This window comes from Lonchura striata, chromosome 2 (assembly GCF_046129695.1).
Source record: "Lonchura striata isolate bLonStr1 chromosome 2, bLonStr1.mat, whole genome shotgun sequence".
Lineage (NCBI taxonomy): Eukaryota > Metazoa > Chordata > Aves > Passeriformes > Estrildidae > Lonchura > Lonchura striata.
Window position 1 is genome coordinate 13,521,227 of NC_134604.1, and position 13,800 is coordinate 13,535,026.

At 36.1% G+C, this 13,800-nt stretch overlaps 1 long non-coding RNA gene across 1 annotated transcript; it reads left to right on the forward strand.

The window, feature by feature from the left end:
* The first annotated feature begins 3,023 nt into the window (after positions 1-3,023).
* On the forward strand, positions 3,024-13,188 carry LOC110476601 (uncharacterized). Its single transcript, XR_002466451.3, has 5 exons — positions 3,024-3,208; positions 7,858-7,934; positions 10,174-10,336; positions 10,957-11,022; positions 13,147-13,188. It is a non-coding gene; the product is annotated as an uncharacterized LOC110476601 (long non-coding RNA).
* Positions 13,189-13,800: the final 612 nt, after the last annotated feature.

Sequence of the window (13,800 nt, forward strand, 5' to 3'; positions counted from 1 at the left end):
ATTCTCATCCAGCAAATGTTTCAAAACCTTTTTCAGTGACTTTGCTTGGGTGTGTGGCTGCACTAAACTCAATGGGACTGTTGACACAGGGGAAGTCTAGCCCAGAAATAAGGAATTGATAGAAATATCTATTAGAGTAATCAGGGAGAGTGAGAGTCCCGGGGGGTTACATAGCACCTGCCTTGGTTTGGAATAAACGGGAAGAGGGAGTAATAAAGAAAGTGAGCAGAGAGGGAAGTACAGAGAGTGGAGTCACAGAACTGAAAAATGAGATGTAAGAATGGAAAAGAACAGAGGAGGCAAAGTGAGAACAGTGAAAATATTTAGTTTGCTTGTGGCTAGATGGGGAAAATAAGAAAGAAGGGAAAGATCATCTCCAAGACCTTTCATACAGTTTCTGGGTGTGCAGGGCCCACTCAGCAATTTCTCACCATGTTCTACTGAGGAATCTCTCTTGTAGAAAAGAACATTTGCAAAACTAATGTGACTGACAAAGGAAAAAAAAACACCAATTGACTTTCTCCCCTAAAAAAGATAGTAGACTTCTCTGGAGACATTTACAATATTTCCATGTCAGGAGAGTGCAGGGATGTAAGGATAACATTGCTGATCTTCTTTATAAGTGTTGATTCATCTCAGCTTAAGCCTTGAATTTTTGAGACTAAAAGACAACTTAAACACAGTTTTTTTGAAGCATCATCATCATTTTGTGGGCCTCTGGACATTTTCCTAAACTTTTATTTCTGAAGGTCAAAGTTACTTTAAAACATATTGATAAGTAAAAAAAAGCATATTCCATCCTACTATTCCAACAGATTCAGTAAACCCATCCTGTTAAAATATAAACTTCTTCCTCTAACCTATAATATACACTACTATTGACTTTTTCTAATTAAAAACTGTGTAATTTGAATCCTGAGAGACACACGCCCTCTGGAATCATGTAACATTGTAGTTAAAGTAACAATGAACCTTCTTCTTTTCCTCAGGAATTTTTTGCATTGCACAAAAGTTTATTACAGAAGGGAAGGCTTAGAATGAATAAAAAAATAAGAAATTATGGCATAAACATACATTAATAAGGTATTAGTATGATGTATGACATTTTTTCTGAAGTTTGTATATTCAGACAAAGAAATCAAGAAGGAATTCATTAAGTTATCACATTTTCAGAAGATAGGTCTAAATACTTCAGTTTAGTGCTGGCCACAGAAGTTACTTTCATTCTTAAAACAAATTAATTACTGAAATCTCACTTGGATGCTTGAGCTTGCACATTAGACACTTGGAAGTCTATGAAAATATTTCATTAATTACTGGTGGGCCAAAATATTTCCTATTACTGGTAACGTGTGTTTTCTTTCTTGAAGAAACCTACAATGATGCCTCATGAATTTACAAGGATTTGCTACTTATTCATCTCCCTGGAAATACACTTTTGGCTATGCCCACAAATAACATGTTTTTAATTCTATTTCATTAAAGAATTGCAGTATCCATATGGCAATATATATGTAATGCATAGTATATTAATTCAAATTACTCTCCCCTCTCTAAGAAACTGCCAGTTTAGTGAGACATCACAAATAAAGTGCAATCTGAAAAAAAAATCTCTCACCTATAATTGCTCAAAGCATGCATTCTCTCTCCAAGCTTCATTTTCACTGCATGTGTAATGTTTTTAAAGTGGTGTTGAATGTAATGCCTTTTACTCTGAACATTCTTCACTTCCTGGCTCGCATTTCCTTCTTGATATAAGAGGGAAAAGTTGAAATTGCTTCTAGACATGTAGGGAAAGCACTAGAATACAGATTAAATTCTTTACAAGGTTTGATAAGTCAGGAGTCCACTACCTCAGAAGCAGTTAGGCTACTCAATAATGAGGCAATGTTAATTAATTAATGTGCTTGTACTGGAGGATCCTTTTACAAACGTATGTATATATGTATATTCATATATATGTGTATATATATGTATCTATGTTTAAATATATTAAGTGACTGAGGCCACATTATTTTGTTTTTGCTATTCAAAGGAGCATTTTCTAAAGCCTCTACTGAAAACTGAATCTAACCACACAAAACAGGAAGAATATAATAAAAGGAAATAATCTATATGATGAGAAAGAAATGTATGAAAGAAGACTTATCAAAAAAGTATGGACCCAGAATAAGGGCTGGTATGGAAACAAAAAATCATGGCTAAATTGGAACTTTTATTCCCAAGTTCCAAAATGGTAGACTACACAGAATTGAATTTTACATCCATCTGCGGGAATATTTTCTCTCAGACACATTTTAAACCCAGAGTCTAAAAGCAACTATTGTCCAAATGCATTTTTGTTAGGAACTTTCGTATCTAAATGTAGTTGGTGAGACAAAGAATAGTTTATAGTGGCATGATATATACATATTGGTAACCACAGTGTCTCAAATTCTTTTTTTTTAATGTTTTTTTGGGCGTTTGTGTAAATGGCAAGGTTCCTGCAATTTCAGTTCCCTTAAAACAACCGTATGGTTGGAAAAGGATAATTTATGAGGAGTGGTGCTGTTTTGAAAACATGCAGCTTTTAGTATCAATCTGAATTTTTCAGGTAAAGGATAAAAATTGTATTGAGTAATATAGAAAACAGAAGACCTTTTCAAAGGTTAATGTAAATAGCAGGATACCATTTAGACCATTCTTTTTTTATTATTATTTTGTTTATTGAGATTAAAGGACTTATTGCTGTTCTGAAGTGAAACTTCAGTACCCTAGGGAAGGAAAAAATCTTTGGTGAGGAATTCAGGTACTGCTTACAGACACAAGCTCCATGGTGTGAAATATCTGAGGATGCTGCTACAGAGGATGCTTAAAAACTTGCAAGATGGTCGGCAAGTTGGAAATCTTTGCTCGCTTCAACACAGGTTTTATTAGCCATGTATTTATACCTTAGACAAAATGGTTATTATTTATGAATAAATTCACTTAGCAAATCCAAATTAAAATGGCAAGTACTCTGCTGTATTTCTTTCAGGACATCTCATCATTGCAGGACAGACAAAACTGTGAAGGACCTGGAGATTAGACGGTGATCTCAGGATAATGAACAATGAATACATGTGCATGCTGGCTAGATGGACTTGATCAAGATGTTATAAACACCATTGTCAAGGAGGTGTAAAAGTGATGGAAGCACATTTCTGAAGGTGGCTCATCAGGATTTCTGGTAAGCACATTTTTGGCTTCATTTTCTGCTATAATCTTTGGTGTGAGCAACTAAATCATTCCCCAGATTTTAACTTCATGACTACAGGAAGCTGGAATGTTGAGGTAAATGTATTTATCTTCCCAAGGGAAGAAAACAGGCATTGCCAATGACAGCTCGAGAGCTACCAGTCTCAATTTTCCTCCTGTATGGATTTGACTCTCTCAGTAACCTGCCAGGTCTCTCTCCTCAGCTTTATTTTCTTTTTCTCAAGTTTCAAGTTTGCTGTTGGTGTTCTCTAGTGCTTGTTAAAGCTATGTCCCTCCTGATGACCATGGTTGTGTTTTTACTGTAAACTTACCTAGAAATTCTGATGGAACTTGAAGTGTAAACAAGTAAACAAATAAACAAAAAGTCTGATCAGAGTGATGGCAGATTTACTTGTCTTGCAGGTAGCTGAGAGCGACTAATTTCTTTCCAAATAAATTCCAGCTTTCTTTGAGCAAAACCACATTAAAGTAGATAAAATGACATGAGAACCTTTAAAAACCCAAGTACAGCATAAAAATGTATTGTCACTTAAAAATCCCAATTAAAAATGAAAAAGAAACAGACATTGTATACTTGAAGTATGGGATCACACATGCTGCAGATAAAACTAACAAAGTATCACCTGACTTATAGAACAGAAAAGAAACCTTGTTTGAACATAAACAAAAGAATCTGACAGGATTATTTTTGGCCTGTTTTTAGAGAAACAGAAATGCAGACAGCTGACTACAACACATGCATTCAGAAGCAATGGTTAGAATCATTACTCTTGATAAGTAGAAACAACTGCTATTTTTTCTTCAATATTGAGATACAATGACAATCACCCAGGAGTAATATTTCCCTTTTTTTGATATATGGGAAATTTTTTACTTTTATTTTAGCAGTGAGAGTTATACTGTGGAATATAGAATTTGGAAGAACATGGATTTGAGCATGTACAAGTGCAGGTTTAATATTTCTTTTAATACAAGTAGCCAAGATTCTTTTACCTCTTGCTTTAACCCTCACATAAGGTCATGGTTCTTCCTTGCAATCATTTTGTACCTTTATTACTTAAGGGGAAAAAAAAGGCATCAAAATGTGAATGTGTCAGAGTTCTGATGGTGAATACAGGGACCTGTCTTGGCGGTGTTATATCTTTGTAAAAATGCTTGCCAAAAAGATGTGATAATATTGCCACATCAGCTCTTTCAGACAATACAGATTCCCTTTAAGATCCTTGGCTACTGTTTCTTCAGGGAGTTGATTTGATTGCTTATAGGCCTAGGAGCTCACACAGCAGATCTTCCTGTTTTTACTCATGGGATTTTCAAACACTCCCCAGTTTTCTGGAGATAAACTAGACAGATATATGTAAGCTAATTTGATTACTTGTTATGACAAGGTTAATTTGATTATTATGACTTTGAGGTTTTGAGATCCAACTCTGCCATCATTTATCTTGCCAGGTGATGCTTTTTTTCATAAGAATTGCAAAAATAGAACCAGTCCATTGTTAACTGTATGCTTGACTTCCCACAGTGTTGATTCCAAGGTATCTCACTCAGGCATCCAACCACCAGCAATCTCCTTTATCCCTGTGGCCTTCACCCCTTGCTGTGAGGATGAGTTTATGAATTAAATCCCTTGCCATAATCAGCTTAACAACTCTGAATTTAAGTTACTGTTTGCAGTTGCTGTTGTCTCTTGGGGCTGACAGAGTTAATGGCAGCCTTCATAAAACCCATCAGTGTTTTTCCTGTAGACAAAATAACTGCAAGGAAAAAAAAATAGTGAAGCTAAGAACAAGATGATTAAACAAGCATCTTTAAACAAGGCATGATACATAGCAGGCAATAGCTGTGAAACAATTGAGACCTTGTTTCCTGCTTTGTCTTCAGATACATATCCTGCTGTGAGCTCGTGGCTAATTGTTTAAAATATTTCCCTCTAGCCTCTTCCTTTATTTTTTTTTTATTCCTTCTGTATTCATGACCAGTAACAGCTACTGCCTCACACTGGTACAAGCAGTTAAGTCTGAAAAAGTAACAGACTGATCCATTCCTTGTAGTCCTTGTCCTTATAGCAATGGACATAGAAAAGTTTCATCTTTAACTGAATTTGTGGAAAAGAGAAACAAATTTTCCATGATGTAATTGAACCTGAGCTTTTTAATAGAGACAATGAAAGGAGCATACATTTGTTATTGACTGGGGAAGGAAAGCTAAATGCTCTGCCATCTGGGGATTTTATCGAGCAGCACTTTGAAATACTCTAAAACAAAAGTGAGCAGCCTGATCCACGTATTGGCGAAGGAGAGAATGACTTGAATTAAATTTGCTACTCTGGGTTCTAAGACAGTATTGGTCACCATAACCTTGGAGGTAAAAGAGGTGTAATTGCTTTCCTGCAATTATAGGTGGAGTTCATATAGAAATATTTCCTAAAAAGACGAGGGAAATATCCACCAGCAGCCAACTATTGCAAGACAAATTATCTGCCCATAGAAATAGATACAACCCCATTGACACTAGAGGAGTTTTATCCACTTACAATAGCAAAGATCTGCCTTCTTGCTGAGGTTTGTTGCTGTACACAGTCTGCCCCGGGGTCACTCTGTAATTACTATAGAAAATAGTGTACTCACTTGATAACTTCTTTGAGCAGAAAAGCAATTAGCCTGCCAAGTGACTTGATGTTCCTAAGAAGGTACTGGAGTTTTGGAGGCTGGAGGTTTTATCAGAATTAAGTGGAAGAGGGAAAAAGTCTGGCTAGCAGAGTACAAAGGAGAGGTGTGGGTAGGGAGATAGAGATGGCCACTTTAGGAATTACAGCTCCCAACAAAACTCAAAGCTTTGAGACAACACCAAACTCAGAAAAATACTTTTGCTGCCAGCTAATGGTACAGGGTCCTTGAAATAGTGGGAAAAACAACTGGAGATTCTACCTGAACAATTTTCCCAGGCTGGTCTAGGCTGGTGAGCAGTAGCCACATTCTACAAGATCAGTTGTCACATCTTTCTGATCTAATATATTATTGGTGCAAAAAGGAAAGAGATCCTTCTGTACAGAAACATTATTACCTTATGACTGTCATTTCTAGTGTGTAAAATGCTGTTTGACCAGTGCTTCAGCAAAATCCAAGTTTACTGGATGAGTATGGTACTGGTGTAATCTCAGTTTATTGGACACAAAGGCAGAAATGGAAATGTTAGTGGATATCTCAGATTGTTGTAGTATTGTTATCACAATAGCACCAGGTATTATTTTGTTATGGAAATCAAGACAATTTCTCTCAAACAGAAAATAGATGCAACACATGATGGACTGTGCAATGTCTGAAAAAACTGCTTAGGTGGTTGGGAATTGAAGAATAAATTAAAGTGCAGCAACCCTAAAGAATAATAACCATTTTTTGACTCTATTAGAGGGGAAAATGATTTTGCAAAGTGTGATTTACCTGGTTCCATAGAGCAGGCTGTATTGCAAGCCTCTGTTGCATTTTCCTTTCTCTTTATAATTCTCAAAACCCAAATTTGAATCAATAACATGTAGAATATTGGAATGTCAGTATCTATTGAAAATGAACTGGTTTATGCTGATCTGATCTAATTAAAATCAATGCAGATATCTTTAGAAAAGTGTTTTCCTTTGGGGATGAAGCCATATAGGATTATTGAGTAAATAAAATGTTCTCAATGGTCTGCTTTTTTTAAGAGAAAATGTTTATGTGATTGAATCTCTGTTTATCAATAGCTAATATTCTTTTTTGTTCCATGCAAACTAGATTAAAAATGAAAAGACTCATAAGTCACAGTAAAATTTATTTTAAGAGATGGGACTACACACACACACACATATATATATACACATATATATACATATATATGTATATGTATATATACATATATATATAATATTTTTTTCAGACCTGCACATTTCTGACATTAGTTGTAACAAATAGAATGTTAAGTCCACATATATCTGAAAGCTTTATGTTTCTAGATGCAGGAGAAAAAGTAAGATTGTATTTCCCCATCCACTTTCAAAAAAACCAAAACACCAGCCATTTAATAACACAAACTTATTTTGAAATCCCAGTCAAGTTCCTAGAAAGCTCCTACCAGCCTGATTTAAGTTTTTTAAAAATAACTGTAAATTCAAAAGAAAGTAAATCTGTGCCATGCAATGCCTCTGAGGAGACAAAGAATGCAGATCCAGATCTAAGGAAATGGAGGGTTGATGTTTTCTACAGATTAGAATGCACATTATCTAAGTACATTAATTCTTCTTGAAATCTTCAATTTTTAAGGTAGAAAAAAAAAAGGAGGGGTGGGAAACTGTTGCAAGTTGATAATTTTTAAGGGAAACATTTAAAATTAGTTTTCATTTTCATTTTAAAAGGTAAAATATTTTGGTGTTCAATAAAGTAGATTCTGGTTAAATTTAAGTGGCCATCAAGCAGTTTCAAGACAGAATTCACTTCATGCATCATCCCAGAGGATTTATGACATCAGGAGTTCTCACTGCTCCTCAGTGACTGTAGCTGGTGGGAGGCTTCCTGAGAGAACAAGAGAAACTGGAGCTCAGAAAATGTAGAATCAGCACCAATGATTTTATCCTTTCCTATTTTCTAGCATTTGTTGGGACAAAATCCTGCAGATTCAGGTGCAGGGATCCTACAGATCTCACCTAAAAGAGTGAACTCTCCAAGGTAAGGAGAACACTTACAAGTAAAGTTTTATAATAGAGGCATACTTCTGAGCATGTATCACTTTTCAGGGATATAAGATGTAAGAACAAATGTAATGAAGTAGTTAAGTTCAAGTGTAAGTCTGTCATTGCTGCAAGCTGGGAGTAAGAGTTGTAGCCAGCAGAGTTCAGTCTGCAAGTATTTGACATCCATATGCGATGTCAAATAATTTTCTAGGGCCAGATAGTAATGAATAAAAGTTCATAGATTAATTCCACAGTTTTCTCTGATACAATTTTTAATGAGTTCTCTCAATTAGAGATTTACATAAGGCAGCCTGTTAAAAAATCAATTGAGATACTCCCATCATAAATCTGAACATGCTGTAACATCAAACTTTGCTTGGGCAAAGTAAACTTTTAGAGGATTTTTTTTTTTAGCGACATTTAGTTTTTTTGCATTGGTTTTAGTATGTAATTTAATGAAAGTTTTTTGATCATGTAAAGGTTCTTTAGATACTTTGAAGAAAACATTACTTTCAGTCTACCCTCTGCTGTAATGACTGTAATGACATTGTATTTGTCCCTCAGCCCCTTAGATCAAGTGTAAAACATTTAGTGGTGAGGCTTGTACAAGATAGGCTGTGTACATTCACAGGTAAAAACTGTTTTAATGCGATTAAGTCAGCTAATTGTGAGAGCACCACTTGGAGTAATGATTGTCCTGTCACTGTAGAAAACTGTACCAAGGGGAAAATATCATGGGATTATTAGAGATGACTCCTGATACAAGGAGTCTTGCCTACTTTCTCTATTTCCACCCATGGAAGTTTCACAAACTCACCCTCTTGTAAATCACTGGGCTTGCTTTGATGCATCCCCTGCTTTTGATTGCATTTACAGCAGTTCTTTTTCTCTCATTCCATATGCACTCCCAAATTACCCATCCTGACAGCTGTTTGCAGTGAGCCAGCATCACAGTTTTAATGAGCTGGTTTGTGATTTTTTTCTCTGAAGACATATCAGGCATTGCAGACCTCTAATTAGTGGTACTTATGGTTAAAGTTCAATAGTCAAGTCTTTTGAGGCATTAAGAGATTATACTCTTTAATAGCTCTGAAATTAATGAAAAACATCCTTTTTGCTTCTCATTTCTCAGCTTTACCAATATCAGTATATAATTTGGTGTCATGAAATATGTGCATTGTGTCTTCAAGAGGCTATACTGGTGCATTGGCATGTCACCAAAATAGGGGAAAAGCTCTTGTCTATCAAAGAACAATGAAACCCAAAAAATTGAGTGAATCAAAATGAATGTCTGTGTGTGTTTGTTTCTGTCAGGGAGAACTTCTACTTTTTTATCCTTGGCTATGATCTTGCAATAGATCAAGTTGTCCCTTCTTTTTCATTTGACTGACAGCAGAGCCAACACTTACTGAAACATTTTTTTCATTCCTCACGTTTCCTTTCACCTTTTTTTTTAACTTCATTTTTCTCTCTTCCTCTCCAGAGATCCATCACAGCAGCATGCAGCTCCCAAGTGTAATCTTTGATTTGTTTGGCAGTGTATGTCTAAATCAAAGAGAAGGGACAGAAAGTATCCTGACTGATGTACAACCTTATAATGATTTTCTTCCATAATCTCTCTCAGAGTGTCATTCAAGGAAAAGCTAAATAATTACTTTAAAACAAGACCTCAGAGTTCTGCATGTCAAAAGCTCATTCAGTATCTCAGTTGCAAGAAATAGTCTATCTTGTCAGTCAATTAAAGAAAAAACAAACAACCAAACAACAACTCAAAATCCATAACAAGAAGGAGCCAAAAACTTGAAATATTCCCTAAAAAAATCAGTGCCCCCAGCTAGTTGGAGGAGTCATAAAAATTGATCCCAGATACCCCAAATATTCCTTTCTGTGATTAATGTGTTAGAGCAAAAGTCAATGAAGACTGCCTTGAGTTACTTTCCCACCAAATTAAGGGTATTGAGTTGCCAATACACCTCAGGCTTTACAGATCTTATCAGATGTAGCTAAAATCTGCAGTGTAAGAGCATTTTTTTCCTAGTGTGGTGTTCAATTGAAGAGCAGTTTCAAGTGTTTGTCATCAACATCAAAAACATTCAGCAAATTTTAGACTCTTTTTATTCAATGGAGTTGCATGTTTTGTAATTATGGAGTATATTTATTTATCTGTAAGGTTTGCAATTCTACTTCCAACATGTCTCTTTCCCAGATATATCACTTTGCTTACTGTATTGCAGCATATTTTGTCATATTTAAAGAAGAACTCTTCAGTCCTTGAGTGCAGCTGTCCCAGGTTTAAAGCCAGTGTAAAGGAAACATCCCAGTACATCTGCATGAGTTACACTCCTGTGACAAACTTGTGGCAGAAGAAAAGGTGTCAACATGTGCATTTCTCCAAAGGTGAATTCATTTTTTCTCTCTCTCAAATTCTTCATAATTTTTTATGTACTTTTGGCTTTGCTCATGTACCCTGCTGGACAGCCTTGAGTGCCGTATGAGAAGAACACTTGCAAGCTGAGCCATACATCCCCAAGTGTCCACTTCAGTCTGGAGACCCCCTTGGCACCCAAACTTTTCTAAGCTGTTTGAGTTCTGTGAATACCCAGCAGCACAGCCATCATGCCTGAGCTAATGGCAACAATTTCATGCCTGCCCTAGGACCATTTTCTACGCTTTGAGAAGTTTGTTCTGCTGGGCAAATTCAAAGTACTGCCTTTGCAATTACATCAGTGATAGGCACTTCAAAACTGTAACCAGAGGAAATTATATCAGTCTCTAATTTTTTAACAACTTAACACATCTCCCATCTAAGAAATTAAAGACTTCCTTTCTTAAATATCACCTTATATTGCTTTCCTACCAGATAATCATCCTCATTAATAATTAGAATCACAGTTGTCTTTATTTCCCCTTTATTGTCTGTGTGGCCCTCTGAATCTTGGATATTTTTGTAGTATGGTGGCAATGAAGTTTTTTTTCCTCAGATTAGTAAACATCTCTCTTCATGGAATATCACACAGGAATGGCAAAGCTATGAACTTAAACTACTTGTGACCAAGGAATATCAAGAATTGTACTTCTCTCAGGTAATTTAATCTTGGCATAATTGAAGGGTAGCAAAAGTAAGTTAGATTGTTATCCTATTGTCCTAAAACCCAGTCATCCTCCTCCAAAATTCACTTTGTGTAAATTCCACGTGCAGAAATGCATTTCCTGCATAGATTATACAAACTATAGCCCTGGCTCAACATTTAAATGCACATTTCTTTTGGGAGCACTTGTGCTGTTTGGGGTGTGGTGAATCTCCCTGTTAGTTGGAAGTCTCATTGTCTCTGTTCACTTAGGAGAGAATTTTGGCCCTAAACTGAATTTATGAACACAGAATTTGGCACTAGATTGCCCTGGCCTTTTATTTGCACACATTCACTGTAAATGCAATCAGAAACCCAGACTGCTGAACTATGGACATGGCAATCATTTCTGCCAGACTTGATTGTGCTGTATTAAATAATTATGCAAGTATGAAAAAATAGCCATAGAGGCAATGGTGAAAGACCTCAAAGTTAATTTCATTCATTTTTCTATTACAATATTCAAAAATATTCTGGAGTACTTTATGGAATCATTAAATACATGCTTATTTTATGTTCCTATACAATTTTAAATTATACAATAACATAATTATCAGTTATTATTTTTTTTCACTGTGTGGATATGTGAGCTAGACTTTGCTGTTATTAGTAATTCAGCTGGTGTGCAAAATTATACAAGAATGAATAAAAATAGAATGCAGCTTGTTGTAATGCTTTTTGTATTCAAATCATCCCAAAGTAGTATGTGGAATATGTTGTTGTTAGGTATCATTAAAGACCTTCCATTAACTAGGAAAAGCTTTTTGATGGCTTCAAAGATAATTGAGAAGAAGTTTCTTAACATAAGACTGAAAAGAAAAAGCACTCTCAAACAAATTTATCCTACAGAGAAAAAGCTGGGGAGAGAACTGACTTTTGTCCTCTCTTGGTCAATAGATGCTATTAAATCTCTAAAATCATATTAAACAATATTTTAGGGAACTGACTTAAATCCACAAGGGGAATAAAAAAGAATGAAGGCAGATATTTATTCTGAAATTTCATACTGTTGCAAATGTATTTTGGAGGCTGATGATATACCATGAGCTTGTTATTATTCACTTTGGTCAGACAGCAAGGGTTAAGATAGGAATATCATCCCAGGCATTAGCCATTAATCTGGGTATCTCATTGCTTTACTGAAGTTTAGGTTATACAGATAATAACTCCAGGCCATATTCTGACACCTTTATTCATGCTGAATGGCATCTGAGGCAGCATCAGGTCCCACAAAAATCAGAGGGTTATTTACAGGGAAATGCATTAGTCAATGTAGCAGGATATTGTCCTTTGGCAACATCTGCAGATGGAATTGTGCTGTAAAACATTACTGCACCAGCCAGAGCAGGGTGTCATAATGGCTTTGTATACAAATTTGAAACAGATTCTGAGATAGTGGCTCCCGATAATGTCATTTTTCTCTCTCTTTCAAAGTGTGATTCCTTGCCACAGAGGTGTAATGACAGTACAACACTAACATTTTATCAAAGAATGACAGTCAAACCATGGATAGCAGTTATCAAAGTTATAACACTGAGACATGTTTGGGACTCAAAGTCAGAAAGAAATTCACTGTGTTGATCTTAAAAACTGTTTTAGTTTGATGTAGACTGCTTTGTGATTCTGTGTCTTCTTTTCATGGTTTTATTGCTATATTCTGCAAGCAGAATCACAGACAATTCTTTTAAAACATACTTGAAACTTCTTTTTCAAGTAAATTAGACTGTTTTGGAGCCATTTCACACTATTTGAGTCTGTGCGATAGCCATAATATTGAAAAATATTATTGTAAGGCTTCTAACGGTAATATTTGTAAATGGTGAGTCCCACTTTAATAACCTCAAAGAACTACACTTACAAGAAACTGGCTTTTAGGGAAATTAAAATAGCAGAGAAAAGAAATAGCAAAAATTAGCAATGGAAAACCTGCATTTCAAGAGACAACAGAACATTTTATTTGATTTAGTCAGATATCTAGTTTCAGCACGATGACAGTAGTTTGTGTAATCAAAATCCCTCACATCAAGAGCTAATAGAAAACCAAATAATAACCAAATGTTATTGTGTACTTCCTGATAGCACAAAAGCAAGTGCACACCAAGTGCTCTTGCCAGCAGATGATCAATTTTGACTTCAAGAACAGAAGCTCCAGGAGAACCTTGGGCCTGACTTGTGGCATCTCTGCCATTTGTATCTCATGGTGCTGCATCTGTGTCTTCAACAAGGCTTCTGAGGGAGAGACAGGTACCTGTGCATGTGAGAACATCCGAGCCCTGCACTTTGGGGAGGAACTGATCAGATGTTGGTGGGAGCTGCTCTGTTCTCCCAGGCAGCAGTTGCTGTAGTGCTGTACAGCATGTTATCAAGCTGCCAGGGCTGGTCCCTACATTGTCACTTTTGTTAACATGGGACAAAGAGTTTACATTGCTTGTAGAAGCTGGGAAAACCTTTCTGGAGCCTTTCCAATGTTTTTAACCCAAGAGGTCAGGCCTCTTGGCTGAGAGTGTTGAACCCTGTTAAGATGTGTGGGCTCTTGATGGAGCTCTCTGGACAGAAGTTCACAGCCCAAAAAGTGAGCTATTTGAACAGTCCCTATGTCTGGTGTAAAAATGAGTTCATGCTTTGAGGAGAGGTATAGTGGGTATGTGGATTCATCAAGCATGATGAGGAGGGTCATCAAGCACTGAAACACTCCAGAGGACATCTCCCTCCCACTCAGACAAAAAAAATTTG